The sequence below is a fragment of the Desmodus rotundus genome, chromosome 12 (assembly GCF_022682495.2).
Source record: "Desmodus rotundus isolate HL8 chromosome 12, HLdesRot8A.1, whole genome shotgun sequence".
NCBI classification, from domain to species: domain Eukaryota; kingdom Metazoa; phylum Chordata; class Mammalia; order Chiroptera; family Phyllostomidae; genus Desmodus; species Desmodus rotundus.
Window position 1 is genome coordinate 5,336,233 of NC_071398.1, and position 16,078 is coordinate 5,352,310.

The 16,078-nt window shown below is 43.6% G+C and overlaps 1 long non-coding RNA gene across 1 annotated transcript; it reads right to left on the minus strand.

Moving 5' to 3' along the window:
• Nucleotides 1-3,777: 3,777 nt before the first annotated feature.
• LOC112296641 (uncharacterized) lies at nt 3,778-9,224 on the minus strand. Its single transcript, XR_002973957.3, has 4 exons — nt 9,089-9,224; nt 5,894-6,030; nt 4,231-4,295; nt 3,778-4,143 (listed from the first exon to the last, which is right to left on the minus strand). It is a non-coding gene; the product is annotated as an uncharacterized lncRNA (long non-coding RNA).
• Nucleotides 9,225-16,078: the final 6,854 nt, after the last annotated feature.

The window sequence follows — 16,078 nt, forward strand, 5'->3', positions numbered from 1 at the left end:
GACGAGGAGGAAGTTCAGCCGAGTCTAAAATGGCCAAAAAAGACATATGGTTTTAATTGGGCTCTAACAATAATAACTTGCATTGTCTAAAACCATATATAGATTGTCCATCTATAACATCTGGACCAGTGGTTCTCAATCATTGAGTTGTCACATACTAATGAACCATTAGCCTGGCACAGAGGTGTAACCAAAATTTTACCAAATGACATTTTTTGGAATGGGGGCACAATTGAAAACATAAGGTTCAGCAGCATCTGTCTGATGGGCGGTTTAGTTGAAAGGACAGGAAAATACAAAGGATGGTCCGACCCTTGGTGAATGAGAGTGGGGTTCAGGTCGAATGGGCAAGAGCTGTTGAGCATTTAAGAGGGTACAGCCAAGGCAGTAAGCAATCCCCCTCAAAGAGCAGGGCGGCGTGGAAAGGGTGACCACTAGCAGCTTTGTAAACACTGTGAGACATTGTTACGTGCTGATTGCATTGCATTGTAATTATTGCTAATTCATTTCAATGTTGCTTTCATTCTACTAATCACTCTAAGAGAGGGCTGCCAGAAGTCTCGTATTCACACGAGTGCCGTGAGTCCCCACAGTCTGGGAGCCGCCGACGGCCATCCTCCCCACTCGCACATTTTGTTTCATGTCATCGTTTTGCCTTCAGGACCCAGCGTTTAGGGACAAAAAGAAAGCAAAAGCACTCATGGGCTGTGGGATTTTGTCATTGCCTACCCTTGTTTAGGTTGAGAAGACACTTTTTTTAAATCGCTTTTCATTTTGAAATACTTTAAAACTCACACAAAGTGACAAAAATAGTATAAGGCTCCCGTGAACCTTTTATCTGGTTTCTTTCAATGATTATAGTTTGTAAAACCATCGTGTGTTGTCAAAACCAGAAGACTAGCATTGGTAGAATATTAACTCAGGTTGGACCACTTAATTTCTAAAATAGTATTCTCCAAGTAGTCTCTATAGGTAGTCAGAATGAATAAATCAACTAGATCTTGAGTTTTTAACTTTAAAATCTGAGATATTAGACTCCACTTGTTAACTCAGCAGAAGTGAATATAAAAGTTTTGTTTTGGCATCTGGAAGTCAAGAAGTAATGCTTGGTTGAACATCTAGTGGGCATTAGGCATGGACTAGTGAGTCAGCAATACCAACAGTCCAGGGGGAACAATGAACCAGTAAATGACCAGTGGCGACACAGCAGGAGACATATTCTGAGGCTCCTTAAGGAACCCCTCGCCTGGGTTTGGGAAGTCACGGGAGGTGTTCTGGAGGAAGCTGAGACCTGAAAATTATAGAGGAGCTAGGCAGATACAAAGCGGGGGAGGCGGGAGCGGGTAATGGAGGGGACGGGGAGAATGGAGCAGATGGACATGTTCCAGGCAGAGGAAACAACCTGAGCTGAGACCCAGAGGCGACAAAGAGCGTGGTCCTCCTTGAGGACAGACACCGGTTCTGTGGCTGGAGCACAGTGCAGGAGATGACGGACAAGCCACACAGAAGGACAGTCAACTTAGCCTACAGCTGCGCTGTCCAGTCCCGGGAGCCCTCAGCGCCACGTGGCTACCGAGACCTGAAAGTTGTCTGGGCTTAATTAAACGTGCTGTAATTGCAGACTATGCACCCGATTTCAGAGACTTACCACCAAAAAGGTATAATAATAATAATGTATCTCAATGATTTTCCTATTGATTTCTTGCTGAAATAAAATATATGGGACATACTGAGTTTAATTAAAGGGATTTTTAAATTAATGTCTCCTATTTCTTTCCGCTTTTTTAATGTGACTAGTAGAAAATTTAAAATTACACGTGTGACTCACATTGCATGTTTATTGGACAGTGCTGTTCTAGAGGGTCACGGATGACTTTTCAGGAAAACGTGATTTAAACAGAGACCTGCAGAATGAGAATAAATTAGCTGGAAAACGGTGGGGGGTAGGGGGGTTGGAACAGCAAAGGGGAAAGCCCGGAGTGGAGCCTGGAGAACAAGAGCCCTACAACACAGTGCCTTCTAGGTTAGGTTGAGAATAAACTTCCATCTGAGATCACGGAACCCCTGAAGAATTTTAAACGGGGGGAATGAGAGGACAGATTTTCTGAAAAAAAGGATCACTCAAACCAATGGAATGCAAGAGTGGAGTAGGGGAGAAAGTATTTCCAGGCTAGGTATCTTTCTGCCTGCCCAAACCCTCATTTCGCCACATCCACCCTGACGTCCAAACATGTGCCCGGCAGAGGGCAGCAAGGTGAGGTCGGAGCATGCTCGGAAACCTTATGAGACATCCTTTCTCTGTAGCTCAATTTCCAAGGTTAAGTAATTAGACATAAGGCTGTTCCTGGATGTACTGTATGAAATTCAATGTCACTTATAGATTCCGCTCCATTCTCGGCCTTCTGTTGCCCTGTATACATCAAAATGAAGGGATCTCAAAAGGACCATTGACCAATTTTGTTTCTGCATTTCAAGTTTTCAATGTGTCATTGGCAGCTCCATTCTTCACTTAGGGGACTTGCCTCGGAGATCAGAGCATGAGGATTGAGAGGCTTCCCAATCCTGTCTATCAGTTCCAGCCACTGGCCAATCAAGTGACAAGCAAGGGATCTGCGGGCAGCCAATCAGACAGGTCAGATCGGGGAATGGGGTGGGGAGAGAATCAGAGTGATACTGCACTTCCATTGCGCCCACACTGACCATGGTCGGTGACATTTTGGGGGGTGATTTTAACCACCAAGTCCTCAATTATACTTCTTTTCTAGGTTGACTTTGTTTGCTGCTCTTCTTGTTTTGTTAATGGTCCTACTGTTTGGGTTTGGGTTTTGTTCTTGTTTTTCATCACTAGCTCCAGTTTGGGAATCATCTTGGGGACATTGTGTGGATGGAAACTGAAGTTTGGCGATAGGTGGATTGTGTGTTCACTAGAGTCCCATGGAATGAAAACAAAAATGACTAAGGAAAGGGCCTTGCCTTTGAAAAGTGAGTTACCCGAGAAAGATAACGCATACAGGCCATGCAACGGTAGAGACAGCGGGCCAGCACGTAAATCGTGGGGACGGGCCTAAGTCAAAGAGCACAAAGCACAATCACCTGGCCACACCGGACCTATATGTTGCTAGAGGCAATATGTCAACAACTGGCTGCAGCAGCTTAGTGGCTGCTGTCCACACGTCTCCAGTTCTCCGCAGTCTCCACTCTGCCCCACTGGGCACCCAGCCTCCCACCCCCGTTTCTGTCATCTGCCAGGCCCCAGGAGACGGCTGGGTTAGCAATCTGTAGTGCAATGCATAGAAAAAAAGGAGGAGGCTACGCCCCAAACCCATGAGAAGAGCCATGCGTTTGGAAGACACTCACTGTTTTCCCATTTACTTCCACATTTTTGAAGACTTTAGAACAAGAATACAATCATGTTTTACTACTACAACTTTACAAAACAACGTTTATTAGGAAATTACAATCATGTGGCTAGAAAACTAAAAGTACCAGAAGAGTACAATAGGTGCAGAACTATGGATTCTTAGAAGGGAGAGGAATGATGTCCAACTGGGAAAATTCTCCTGGACTGAGTTGTGAGATTTTCCCGGAATCTCAACTCCATCCATGATTTAACACCTTGCCCAACGGATGCCACGTGGGGACAGGCAACCTCTTTTCGGGGAGGAGATTTCCTAATACATCTGATGGCAAAACAGCCAAACTGCAAGGTCAAATGGGACTAGAATATGTGAAACCTGACACATGGCAGGTCACACTGGGAATCACCCTGGGCTCCAGTTTAGCAGGGACGCTCCCCCACCACCCCAACCCTCTGCCTTCTGGTAGTGGCACTCTCAGCCAGCCCCCAGAATTGCACAGCAGCTTATGATGCTGCTGACGGAAATGGGAACACTCTGTAAGGAAGGAGGATGGGCCACGTGGGAGAGAGGCCATGGCCAAGGGAGCGGTGCTGCTCACGAAGCCCTGGTGAAACCAGTCGTCTCGTCACAGACCTTGGAACATCAATGCCATTGTCACAGCTCAGAAGACTAGAGAGAGGATGGATATCACAGATAGAAAGACCCCAGAAGCTTTGGATCGGTTATATGCTGTAGCTACAGGATCACAGAGGATAACAGCTGTCAGGAAGGTCTCTGAAGAGAACTTGAAAGAGAAATGCAAAAGAACACTATGTTTCTGACAGAGCATCCAGCTGAAGGGGGTCTGTGAAAGGGAGGGTACTGGTATTACCTTCTGAGATGGAAAGTCTTGTGAAACAGGGACTGGCCAGCTAGTCCAATAACAAGGGTGACAAGCTAGAGAGAGAGACAGACAGAGAGAGAGAGAGAAATCAGCCTATCAGTCTATTGTTCTCTTTTGCTTTTACTAATACAAACAAATAAGCTAGACCAGGATATTTATCTATTTAGGACGGGACCGCTGGGCCAGTTGTCATTTGCCCGCCCCATACGGGGGCACGGAAAAGCATGAGCGCCAATTGGGCAAACCCAGAAAAACCTCATTCTTCTCAATCCGGGCTGTAAGACAAGAGAATGTTCAAATGAATAAACACTGTTTAACCACATCGACCCGCCACCATGGATGGCGCTGATGACTTTGATCTTCTTAGCTTATTCTTGACAAGAGAGCTTTGTCCCACACATCCTCAGAGAATTCTTTAATCAAATTTCCTTTTTAATTTTCCCTGAAAACCTGACATCAGAGGTTCTCTCGCATGGTTCAAAATTCTACAGAAAGCTCTGAAAATAAACTTGGTCAGCTGGAATACAGAAAATAGACAGAAATCACTCTTTCTCTCCCGTACTGCTTTGGAAGGGCAAGAGGAGTGTATACATCTCAATTTTTAAATCAATAACTGCAATTATTTACCCATACTTCCAATTTGTGGCTAGGCAGACAAAACAGCTTTAAAGATTTCTGAAAGAATTCCCTTAGTCTTGAAAGACATTTGGAGGAGATGAAACTGTTAGTTCTTCAGCTCTAGGATCCTATGTTTTATGACAGTAAATTCGCTCAAACAGCTGTTGTTTTTAAAATAACTAATTAGCACTGCTAAAGCTGGCTACTAAAGTTAATTTGGAAAAAGAAGAAAAAGCCCAGCAATGAAGCAATGAATTATTTCAACCCGTGGGATGATTTCTCTATTATGTATTATTGCTACATTTTCGATGAGATTGTTTTATTATAAAAATGAAAATATCCTAAGAACTGAGTGTTTTGTATGCCATCATTTCCCCCACTTTACATATTAGAAAACTAAGTCTCAGAGTCACATGACTTTCCCAAGTTTGCTGAGATAAGACACATGGGAGACAGGATTCAAATCCAGATTGATTTCACGCCAAAACTTGCGCTCTTATTCACTCCAGACTTAAGGATAAGCTTTTCTATCAGAACAAATGAATTTTCATCAATCCCTTTGATTAATCAATTTACTGATAGACCAAAGAATCTCCTTAACAAGATTCCAATAGGTTAATAGGAGCCAATTGTCCCTACCACTGTCCAACCTGCCTATTTTAATACATGCTTACATGTCCCTATATGTTATAATGTTCACATAAAAAGAATCAGCGATCTATAGTTATTGTCCTCAAGCCTCAAATACAATCCACTTTTAAGGAACTTCTGAGAAACGTGTGTCTAAGACCTCCCGCCCACTTCCCATGCGTGGCTGTATTACGGAACCGACAGCACAGTTCCTTTGACAAAGAGTGTGTCACTTTCACACCTAATAGCTAAACAGGATTGATATGATACCAAACAAATGCCTTTCCATTGGGGAGAATTTATACTTGAGGAAGCCTGTTTCCCCCGGAAGCCTCCATTTATCCATCAGGATGAATCATGGGGATGGGTTAGAAGGCAGTCCCCAAAGAGAGGATTTGCTCACCTGCTTTGATTTGTTGGGCTTTCGACTCTGAAAAGTATACCTGTAGATGAAGCGTGTAGATTATCTCCTCAACGTTTCCTTGGTTTCGTTCCCTTCCGCGGCAGAAGAGCACGGTGGTGTTTAGACTCAATGCATTTCTAAATGGAATGTGCCAGTCAGGTCCCAAACATTTACCAAGACGGCGCACTCTGAGCCCAGTCCTATTACTTTAAACAGAAACACTGTTTGGCCTGAAATGACTGCAGGACAGAATTCCAACATTCGCTGTGGCTTCAAAGAAAAGATGCTATTTTAGCCAGCAAATGCTTCCCAAAACACATTCCTCGCCATCCATGGGAAAGGAGTGAGTGCCCCCTGGTGAAAATGTGGGAAACGTTTCCATATGTTATTTTTGGCTGGCAGGAAGGTGCAGCTGTCTTCCCAGTAAAAATACACTCACTAGGAGCACTTGTCTCCTTGAGGAGAATGGGCACCCCTTGGAGCTGGAGCTCTACAGTGTGGAAAAGAAGCCCAAAGAGAGGAAAACCGGCAGGCAGAGCAGAGGGTGGGACCTGGAGTTACGTGCTGGAGACCATGGGTGACTGGTTTTATTTTTCAGCACCTGGGTTGGATGGTCTCTTTCCGTCCCCTCCAAACCCACTCTCCACGGATCTCCCGTCCTGCTCCGTGCCCTGAGAAGCTGACTTTTAGGGACTCTCGTAACACATCCCCTCACCCTCTGACTTTTACTTGGGTTCAACCAAGGGAAGACACCATAGGAGGGTGGGCAGAGAGGGACATTGGGTACTGATTCCCGGGATTCGCTCCTCACCAGTTCAGGTTGGAAGGGGGCTTTATCCCTCAACCCACAGTCTCACCTACAACTCTGCCTAGGATCTAGTGATCCCTCCCTTCCAAGGCTCCTTCAGGCTTAGAGGTGAGATAAGAGCTCACTGTTGCTGGCCTGGGGCATTTCACCATTCTTTGTTGGGTTCCCTTAATCCTACCCACACCTTTGTTTTTTTAAAAAATCCACGCAGAGGAACCAAGATGGCGGCGTAGGTAGACACACTGCGCCTCCTCGCACAACCAGAACTGACAGAGAATCGAACAGCAAGGGGGACCAACACCAAGGAAATAGAAAATAAACATTCATCCAGACTGGTAGGAGGGGCGGAGACGGGCACTGGGGTGGAGAGGACTCGCGTGGCTGTGGCGGGACTGAGACTGGCAGAGTGTGGGACAAATGGCGCAGGCAGTCCGAGCACTAGCAGACCCTGCGGCCCCACATTTGCACAGATAAACCCAGAGGGCCGGACTCAGAGTGGCGGAGAACGGGGCAGGCAGAGCAGCGGGTAGCACCCCGTGGCACCACATTCACCCACAGATAAACCTGACGAACGAACGGCAGGGAGCGAAGCAGACCACGTAACCCAGGGCTCCAGCTCGGGGAAATAAAGCCTCAAACCTCTGATTGAAAACGCCCGTGGGGGTTGGGGTGGCAGCGGAAGAGACTCCCAGCCTCACAGGAGAGGTTGTTGGAGAGACCCACAGGGGCCTAGAGTGTGCACAGGCCCACTTACTCGGGAACCAGCACCAGAGTGGCCCAGTTTGATTGTGGGTAGCGGAGTGAAAGATTGAAAGCTGGAGGAGAGTAAGGCCGGCGCCATTGCTCCCGCTCAGCCCCTCCCCCACGTACAGCGTCACAGCGCAGCGACCAGCGTTACCCCGCCCCGGTGAACACCTAAGGCTCCGCCCCTTAAAGTAACAGACGCGCCAAGACAGACAAACAAAAAAAAAATGGCCCAAATGACAGAACACTTCAAAGCTCCAGAAAAAATACAACTAAGCGAGGAAGAGATAGCCAACCTATCGGATGCACAGTTCAAAGCACTGGTTATCAATATGCTCACAGACTTGGTTGAATCTATTCGAAAAAAAGATGAAAAAATGAAGCCTATGCTAAGAGAAACAAAGGAAAATGTACAGGGAACCAATAGTAATGAGAAGGAAACTGGGACTCAGATCAATGGTGTGGACCAGAAGGAAGAAACAAACATCCAACCAGAAAAGAATGAAGAAACAAGAACTTGGAAAAATGAGGAGAGGCTTAGGAACCTCCCGGACGCCTTGAAACGTTCCAACATCCGAATTATAGGGGTGCCAGAAGGAGAAGAGGAAGAACAAAAAATTGAAAACTTATTTGAACAAATAATGAAGGAGAACTTCCTTAATCTGGCAAAGGAAATAGACTTCTGGGACGTCCGGGAAGCTCAGAGAGTCCCAAAGAAGCTGGACCCAAGGAGGAACATGCCAAGGCACATCATAATTACATTACCCAAGATTAAACTCAAGGACCTACATCCAAGATTACTGTATCCAGCAAAGCTATCATTTAGAATGGAAGGGAAGATAAAGTGCTTCTCAGATAAGGTCAAGTTAAAGAAGTTCATCATCACCAAGCCCTTATTATGTGAAATGTTAAAGGGAGTTACCTAAGAAAAAGAAGATAAAAAATAGGAACAGTAAGAATGACAGCAAACTCACAGTTATTAACGGCCACACATAACACAAAAACGAGAGCAAACTAGGCAAACAACTAGAACATGAGGGTTGTCATTAAGGGAGTGGAAGGGGGAGGGGGGGAAAGGTACAGAGAATAAGTAGCATAGATGATAGGTGGAAAATAGACAGGGGGAGGGTAAAAATAGTGTAGGAAATGTAGAAGCCAAAGAACTTATAAGTATGACCTATGGACGAACTATAGGGGGGGAATGTGGGAGGGAGGGGCGTGGGCAGGATGGAGTGGAGTGGGGGGGTAAATGGGACAGCTGTAATAGCATAATCAATAAATATATTTTAAAAAAAAATCCACGCAGTTAACACACCCTATTAGCCTTTGGAGTGTGTCCTCTCTTTTCCATGTATTCCAAAATTTCCTCAATAAGCATCCATCCCTATGCAACTTCAGGGATGCCCAAGGCTTCTGGTCGTCCCAAATTCCTACCCCACCAGTTCTGACCCCGGGGACTGAGGTGAAGCAAGAAGAATCACAACATGGGACTCTTGTTTTCAGGGTCTTGCTACACCACCCCATGCTCCCCTGCTTTATTTAGCCCACGGCCACCCTTTTAACTCAAGCTGCTGGCTTCCACTGCATTTCTACGTTGGGAACAAGAAAAAGAAAGGCTCTGTTTATGTTCAGCCGTCACCTACCTCACCAGGGGAGAAGGAGTACAAGTTGTTCTGACAGGAGGAATCTGAAAGATTAAACAAACAGCAGAGTGGTTCTGTGGGTCTGGAGCTGGCGAGACTGGGCGCTCCGCAAACCGCAAGAACAGAAGGGCAGCCCGCTGGGTCAGCTTCCAGGGCACGCAGCCCAGGGATCTGTTTTCGACAAGAGAACACAGACCTAGTTGGACCTTGCCAGTTACACCTGTCTTCCGAACGTCCAGACTTCCTTTGTTTCATCTATTATGAAACTGTCAGTCAAGACTCCACCTACATGCCCTCTGATGCTGTGAATGGTGATGATGAGGGTGGAGCATGGGCTTAGACTCCCAAGCTGGCTCAACCCCCAGATCCACTCCTTTTACTGTATGACAAGGGGCAGTTTTACTTCTCCTTACTGAGACCAACTGTCCTCAACCATCACATGGAGATAATGTTACCGACAACCGAGGGTGGTCTTAAATGAAATCAAGTATGTGACGTGCGCCATCCTGGACACAGAGTTAGCACTCAGTGCATGTAATTTTGCTTCTTCCCTCCTCCTGCCTGAGGTATTGTAGGGTTCCACATCTTCATTGCGATTCGACAATTAGATCGTCATGAAGAAAACTGCTGAGAACTAACAGAGATTGAATTGTTCTGCACCAAGGATGGTTTTTTTTTCTTGCTTCCTTTCACATCTGCCCAGGATTGAGTACACTAGGGATAATAAAATTAATGATGAAAGGACTCATAATTATTGATGACTCAAATTATTGAGGACTCGGCGAGCACTGTGATGAGACTTTTTAATTTTATGTTTATCAAAGATATAAATGTACGTATTTAAACAGTCAAGCATGACGTAAGTTTATACAAAACTCAGCATCTGCCCACCCTCTTCCCCACTCTATCTCACCAGAAGCCACCACTTTAAATGCTCTGAAGAGGTTATTTGGGTGTTTACTCTCACATCCCTAAACATACTTAAGATCACTTCTTTAGTGACAATTTAGCTTTTGCTCATTCCCCTGGCCCTCACCACAATGTTCCTGGGATAATTTTCCTTCCCCAACTTCCCTATAACTATTCTGTAATTTTGCTAGATCAATTGCAGTGTTGACATGATGATTAGGTGAACGTTGTTCCAGCTGAGTCATGAGCAAACAAATGATTATTTTTCTTTCCTATACATATATTTTCGTTTCCGCAGAGATAATTGTCTTGCTTTCCTATTTGTGTGTGTGTGTGTGTGTGTATGAACTTGTCACCAATTCAACTTCAACCTCTCTGTTATTTGTCTATACCTCTTTTCAAAATATTTAGATGATCAGATATTCTATCCATTTCCTACTCTGGAGAAATCGTTCCCAATGGCCTCTGCTACCATCCAACTGAACGCACTGTCCTAGGCCTAGTGCACAGCTACTGACCTGCGGTCTTCCCTAGATCTCTTCCTGTGGATTCCCTTTGCCTCTCTCTTGTGTTGGAGCTCTTCCTTCCAGACTCCCCCTTTTCCTCTTTATTGGTTTCTTCCCTCCTTTGAATGGAGTGTATCCTTTAGTAACTTCCTGAGAAAGAACACGGGGGGGATAAAAATTTTTTAAACTTTGCTTACCAAAAACGCAGATTCTTGGTTGATATTTTGGCTGTGCATAGAATTTCAAGTAGAAATAAATATTCTTGAAATTCTGAAGGCGTTTCTCCATTGTCCTTCAGCATGCATTATGGTTGTCGAGCAGTTTAAAATCATTCAGAGTCTGGCCCTTTGTGTGGGACTAGTTCTCTCTCTCTCTTTTGTCCCAAATTCTGAGGTATGTGTGTCTGATGTAGATCCTATTCCATCCACAGTGCTAATAACCCAGGTGCTTTCCTCGTATGGGAATGTACCCTTCATGTTTGAGAAATGTTCTTCAATTGCGTCTCCCTCCGTGTTCTCTTTCAGGAACTCCAATTGTTCAGATTTTGGACTTCACGTGTGATTTCTCTAACTCTTCTTACTTCCTATCACTCCATCTTTCTTACTCTACTTTCTAGGAGGTTTTCTTGGCTGCATCTTTGCCTCAGCTTAATTTTCAAACCCTCCTGCCAAATTTCTCCTTTCCTCATAGTTTTCATTGTTGAGAGCTCTATTTTGTTTTCAAAACATTCCTTTTTTAAAGCATACTATTCTTGATTTGCAGATGCAATAAGAATAAGTTTTCTTTTTCCTAATCTTTTTGTCTGTGCACAGTTCCTTTTTTTACTGTTGTTCTGCTATTGTTTTTACTCATTTCAATTTCTTTCAATATTTCAGCTTTCTCTTATATCTGGTAGTTCAGATGTCTGCTCTGTTTAAGACTGTGGAGAGAAGGTGGTCTAGGAAAAAATGTTCTGTTGGACCATGGCTGCTTACACCTTTTATAAAATGTCCTTTTAACAGATATGTGCAGAAAAATAAAATAATATAAAACTAGACCACGTTCTTACACCATGTACACAAATGAACTCCAAATGGATCAACGGCTCAAATGTAAAACTGGAAGCCATAAAACTAGCAGAAAACACAGGCAGTAAGCCCTCTGACAGTTCTCTTAGCAATATTTTATATATATATATATCTCCTCAGGCAAGGGAAACAAAAGAAAAAATAAACAAATGGGACTACATCAAGAATAACAATAAAAATTTTAAAAAAATTTTTTGCACAGCAAAGGAAAACTATCAACAAAATGAAAAGATCCAACCTACTAAATGGAAGAAGGTATTTGCCAGTGACAGATCTGATAAGGGGTTAATATTCCAAGCTTATAAAGAACTCATGCAACTCAACACCAAAAAAGCAAAAAATCCAATTAAAAAATGAGCAGAGGACCTGAATAGACACTTCTCCGAAGAAGACATACAGATGGCCAATAGACATATGAAAAGATGCTCCATATCACTAATCATTAAAAAATTGCAAATTAAAAATCACGATGAGATACCACCTCACACATCAGAATGGCTGTCATCAATGCATCAACAAACAACAAAAATTGGTGAGAATGTGGAGAAAAGGGGACCCCCGTGCTCTGGGGTGTGACCACTGTGTGACCAAGGGTGTGACCACTGGGGAAAACCACAGTGTAGAAGTTCCTCCAAAAATTAAAACTGAACTACCTCAGGACCCAGCAATTCTACTTCTGGGTGTATATCTGAAGAAACCCAAAACACTAATTAGGAAAGATACATGCACCCCTATGGTCATTGCAGTGTTATTTACAATGGCCAAGATGTTATAAAGCAACTCAAGTGTCATCAATAGACAAGTGTATATAAAAGCTGTGGAACATACTACTTAGCCATGAAAAAAGGAAGGGTAAAATCTTGCCATTTGTGACAACATGGATGGACCTAGAGAGTGTTATGCTGAGTGAAATAAGTCAGACAGAGAAAGACAAATACCATGTGATTTCACTTATATGTGGAATATAAAGAACACAGTAAATGAAGGAGCAAAACAGAAACAGACTGATAATCGCCTAGATGGGGGGCTGGGGGTGCTGGGTGACAAAGGTGAAGGGACTGAGAAGTACAGACTGGTAGTTACACAACAGTCAGGGGTGCATAAAGTATAGCATAGAAAATATAGTCGATAATATCGCAATAACTATGTATGGTGCTAGGTGGGCACTGGACTTCTCGGGGGACCACTTTGTAAATTATGTAGTTGTCTAACCACTATGCTTTACACCTGAAACTAATACAAAATAATACGGAATGTCAACTGTGGTTGAAAAGTAAAATTTTAAGAAAATAATAACACAATTAAACCATAAAAAAGAAAATGTATCCAGATATTGCCAAACATCCTCTGGGAAGCAGATTTTATGTCTGGACATTCTGTCTACCCTTAAAAGTACAAAGTTGTCGAGCTTGCGTGGAGTTCTCAGGAACTAACTCTAAGTCTGTTCTTCCTTGCTTTCAGCTGCATCACCCACAATAAATATGTACTTAAGTAAAACGAAGTGGAATAAAAAGACAATCACCCAGAGAAAAACAAATATTGCATTGTGCCCACACACAATGGAAACTCTACACTCTGCAAAATGAAGTTAATAACTTTATTATACATCCATGTCTCTTTCAGAAGAGAACTGTCAGAGTAGAATTCAATAGACGAGTCTCTATGACCAGACAAAAAAGAACCAGGGTGTGGAAACAAAGTACACCTACATTTTATTTCTTCCGACCCCATCCCCTATCCCATCATAGAGGGGCAGGGAAAAAAATAATAATTTATGGGAAGGAAAGGGACCCAGCAGACCATTAGGTTCTTAGAATCCCCAAGAGTCAAAATCAAAAGTCTGGCCTTCGTCCTATGCTTCACAAGCAGGTCTTGTAAACAGACTTAAGTAACGGCCCTCTCTGCACAAGCAGACACAGAAACCAAGCGGGCGGTGTGGCTTCACCCTCGTACTCAGGGAGTATCAGGCTGGGTTTAGTTTAGCAGGTGGACTTTGGAAAGGGGTAACAGACTGGATCTTGGCTACTTCGTAAACTATAGAAGTTCAAGTTTGTTGCTGTAGTTAACTTAACAGGGATCTGTTAGCACGGACTAGAATTGTCTTCATAGAACGAGATTAGCGTGCAGCCAAATTTCACTTCCGGAACAGGGCGATGCAAGTGCTTAGCCCAAGAAAGTAAACAAAGTAACCTGCTCTTATTTTTCCGGTCTATAGCAAATGTACTTCAATCTTTCCTACATAGTTGGGGAGGTGGGGGGAAACACATTATTTTATTTCTGGTGTGCGGAACTAGAGGAATTCCTTAAAGCTTGGGGTGGGAAGCAGGCAGTGAAAGGCTGGTGGTTGATTCTTTTGTTTGGTTTTAATTGTGCATGACTAAATGTATTAGACATGTTGGGTCCCAAAGAATATGTGTCTGTGAATCACAGCGTTCTTGCATTGGTATGTGTTTTGCCTACTAATATCAGTTGACCTCTGCAGATGACGAAAGTCCGCCCTACTAGCAGGGTGTCTGAATTACTCTAACAGAATTAGGGACAGAGCACGCTCCTCTGCAAGTCTTCTGTAAGAAACAGAGTGCTCTTTCCCAAAGCCTTTATATATGATTATTATCTGTGATTTGTGTTTTCTTCACAAACAAAATAGGAAAAGAGCAGGGATGGGGGAATAGAATGCATGGCACAGGAAAGGGAGTGAAGAATAGAGTGGGTTTTAGAAATGACTCCTTGTAGACTACAATAAACTACAAGTACAAGCCCATTATTTTTAATTTAGTCTTTTCAACAAAAATGCATGAGCCTCTACTATGTGGAAGGGGTTTGGCTTGGGTAGGTCATGCTCCCCATGTTTGCTGGAAGGCTACTGATTCAAAGGACAGGCCATTTTTAAAATACACGGGTTGGTTTTTCTTCTTTTGTTGATGGAGGAGTAATAAAGCATTGCACTGGGCTGCTACTAGACACCAGGGGAAGAACTCTGAATGTCGTAAGGTTTTCATCGTAAGCTTTATCGTCCTTCCTCGGGAGAAGAAAAATGAGGTTGACGTAATCACAGAAGTATGATACCTTTCTTCCGTCAGATCTCAAACTGGTTTTCAGTGAAGATCTGTCATTGAGAGACATGATTATTTAGGGAGGAAATCCTTGAAATTGTCTTTGCTCCATATTCAAAAACCACTTGCCAAGAGGATTCCTGCCAGCTTTACTGCCGTGCGCACAAAGCCAGGTGCTTTGGATTTTAAAACAAAGGTAAACGTGGTATATATTGGAGAGATTCCCTGGGCCAGGAGTACAGGGCGTGACTGTGTACCTGGTCCCCTTTTACTGTGCGACCTTGAATGAGTGATTTTCTTTCTCTATGCCTTGGTTTCCCCGTTTGCAAAAGAAGGGCTTTGGACTAGATAATCTTTAAGGCCCCAGCAGCCCACCGAAATCTAAAGACCACATTCGTTCCTGCCAGCCAGCCAGATACCACTCTGAACGGCTGTGATTCCCCATACACATAATCGAAGGTATTTTATACCTGAAGTTACAGTTTCATCACTTACCTACCCCATATCACTTAAGGTCTCCTCGTTCTGCTTTGAAGTTCAAAGAAAGAGGAGACTCTGTGTAATGAGAACGGCTCCTTTGAAACGCTCCCTGCGCAGCTGCGAGCTCCCAGACCCTGCACAGTGCGGGCGAGGAGGCTATTGTGCAGATGTCTCCAAAGAGCGGCTGCACCAAGAACATTTCCACGGGTCTTTACTGTATTTCTTCTATTATTCATAGAACACAATGTAAATGAAGCCATAAATTTTACCCCCCACACTAAATGTAGAAAGAAGATAATGGAAATTGTGAATTATAAATGAATCACTGTTATTGTAATTCCTTAAGGATTCTGATGGAGATGATTAAATTCATGCAAAGACACAGATTCTAAACTTTTAAGCCTGCGTCCTTAGTAATGCCGCCTGGAATTGCACAAGGAATGGAATGGAGATGATCTTGGTTTCTGCATTTACCTGCCAAATTATCTCGCCAGAGGACCTACGGAGGCCTGGGCAGGTCACCTTAGGAAAGATGAAGCATTCATTCCTGGGGAAGGGGAGAGTATTGCAAAATACAGGTGCCTCCAAACTATTCGGACATTTTGCTCAGGATCCTAAATGCCAAACACTTGAAGCCTTCAACACTGAGTTTTTGCAATCTATTTTTTCTTTTAGAAAACTCAAGGGCGGGGGGCGGGGGGCGGGGGTTGCAAAATAATTAGGAGTCACTGTCTTTCTTTTAAAACAAAACAAAACAAAAAAATGACCCAGTAGTCTAATAAAGTCAAGGATGCAGATATCTCCCTGTCTAAATTTGTTTTGGTAACAAGGGTTCTGGTCGACAATTATTCTCTCAACCACGGTACACAATTCTAAGTAATGATGGTGCACTATGAGATTTAGCACTTGTCCTGGTTTTGATGATAGAAATCGATTAGAAATACTTCACTGACCTGAGACAAACCCTCTGGAAAA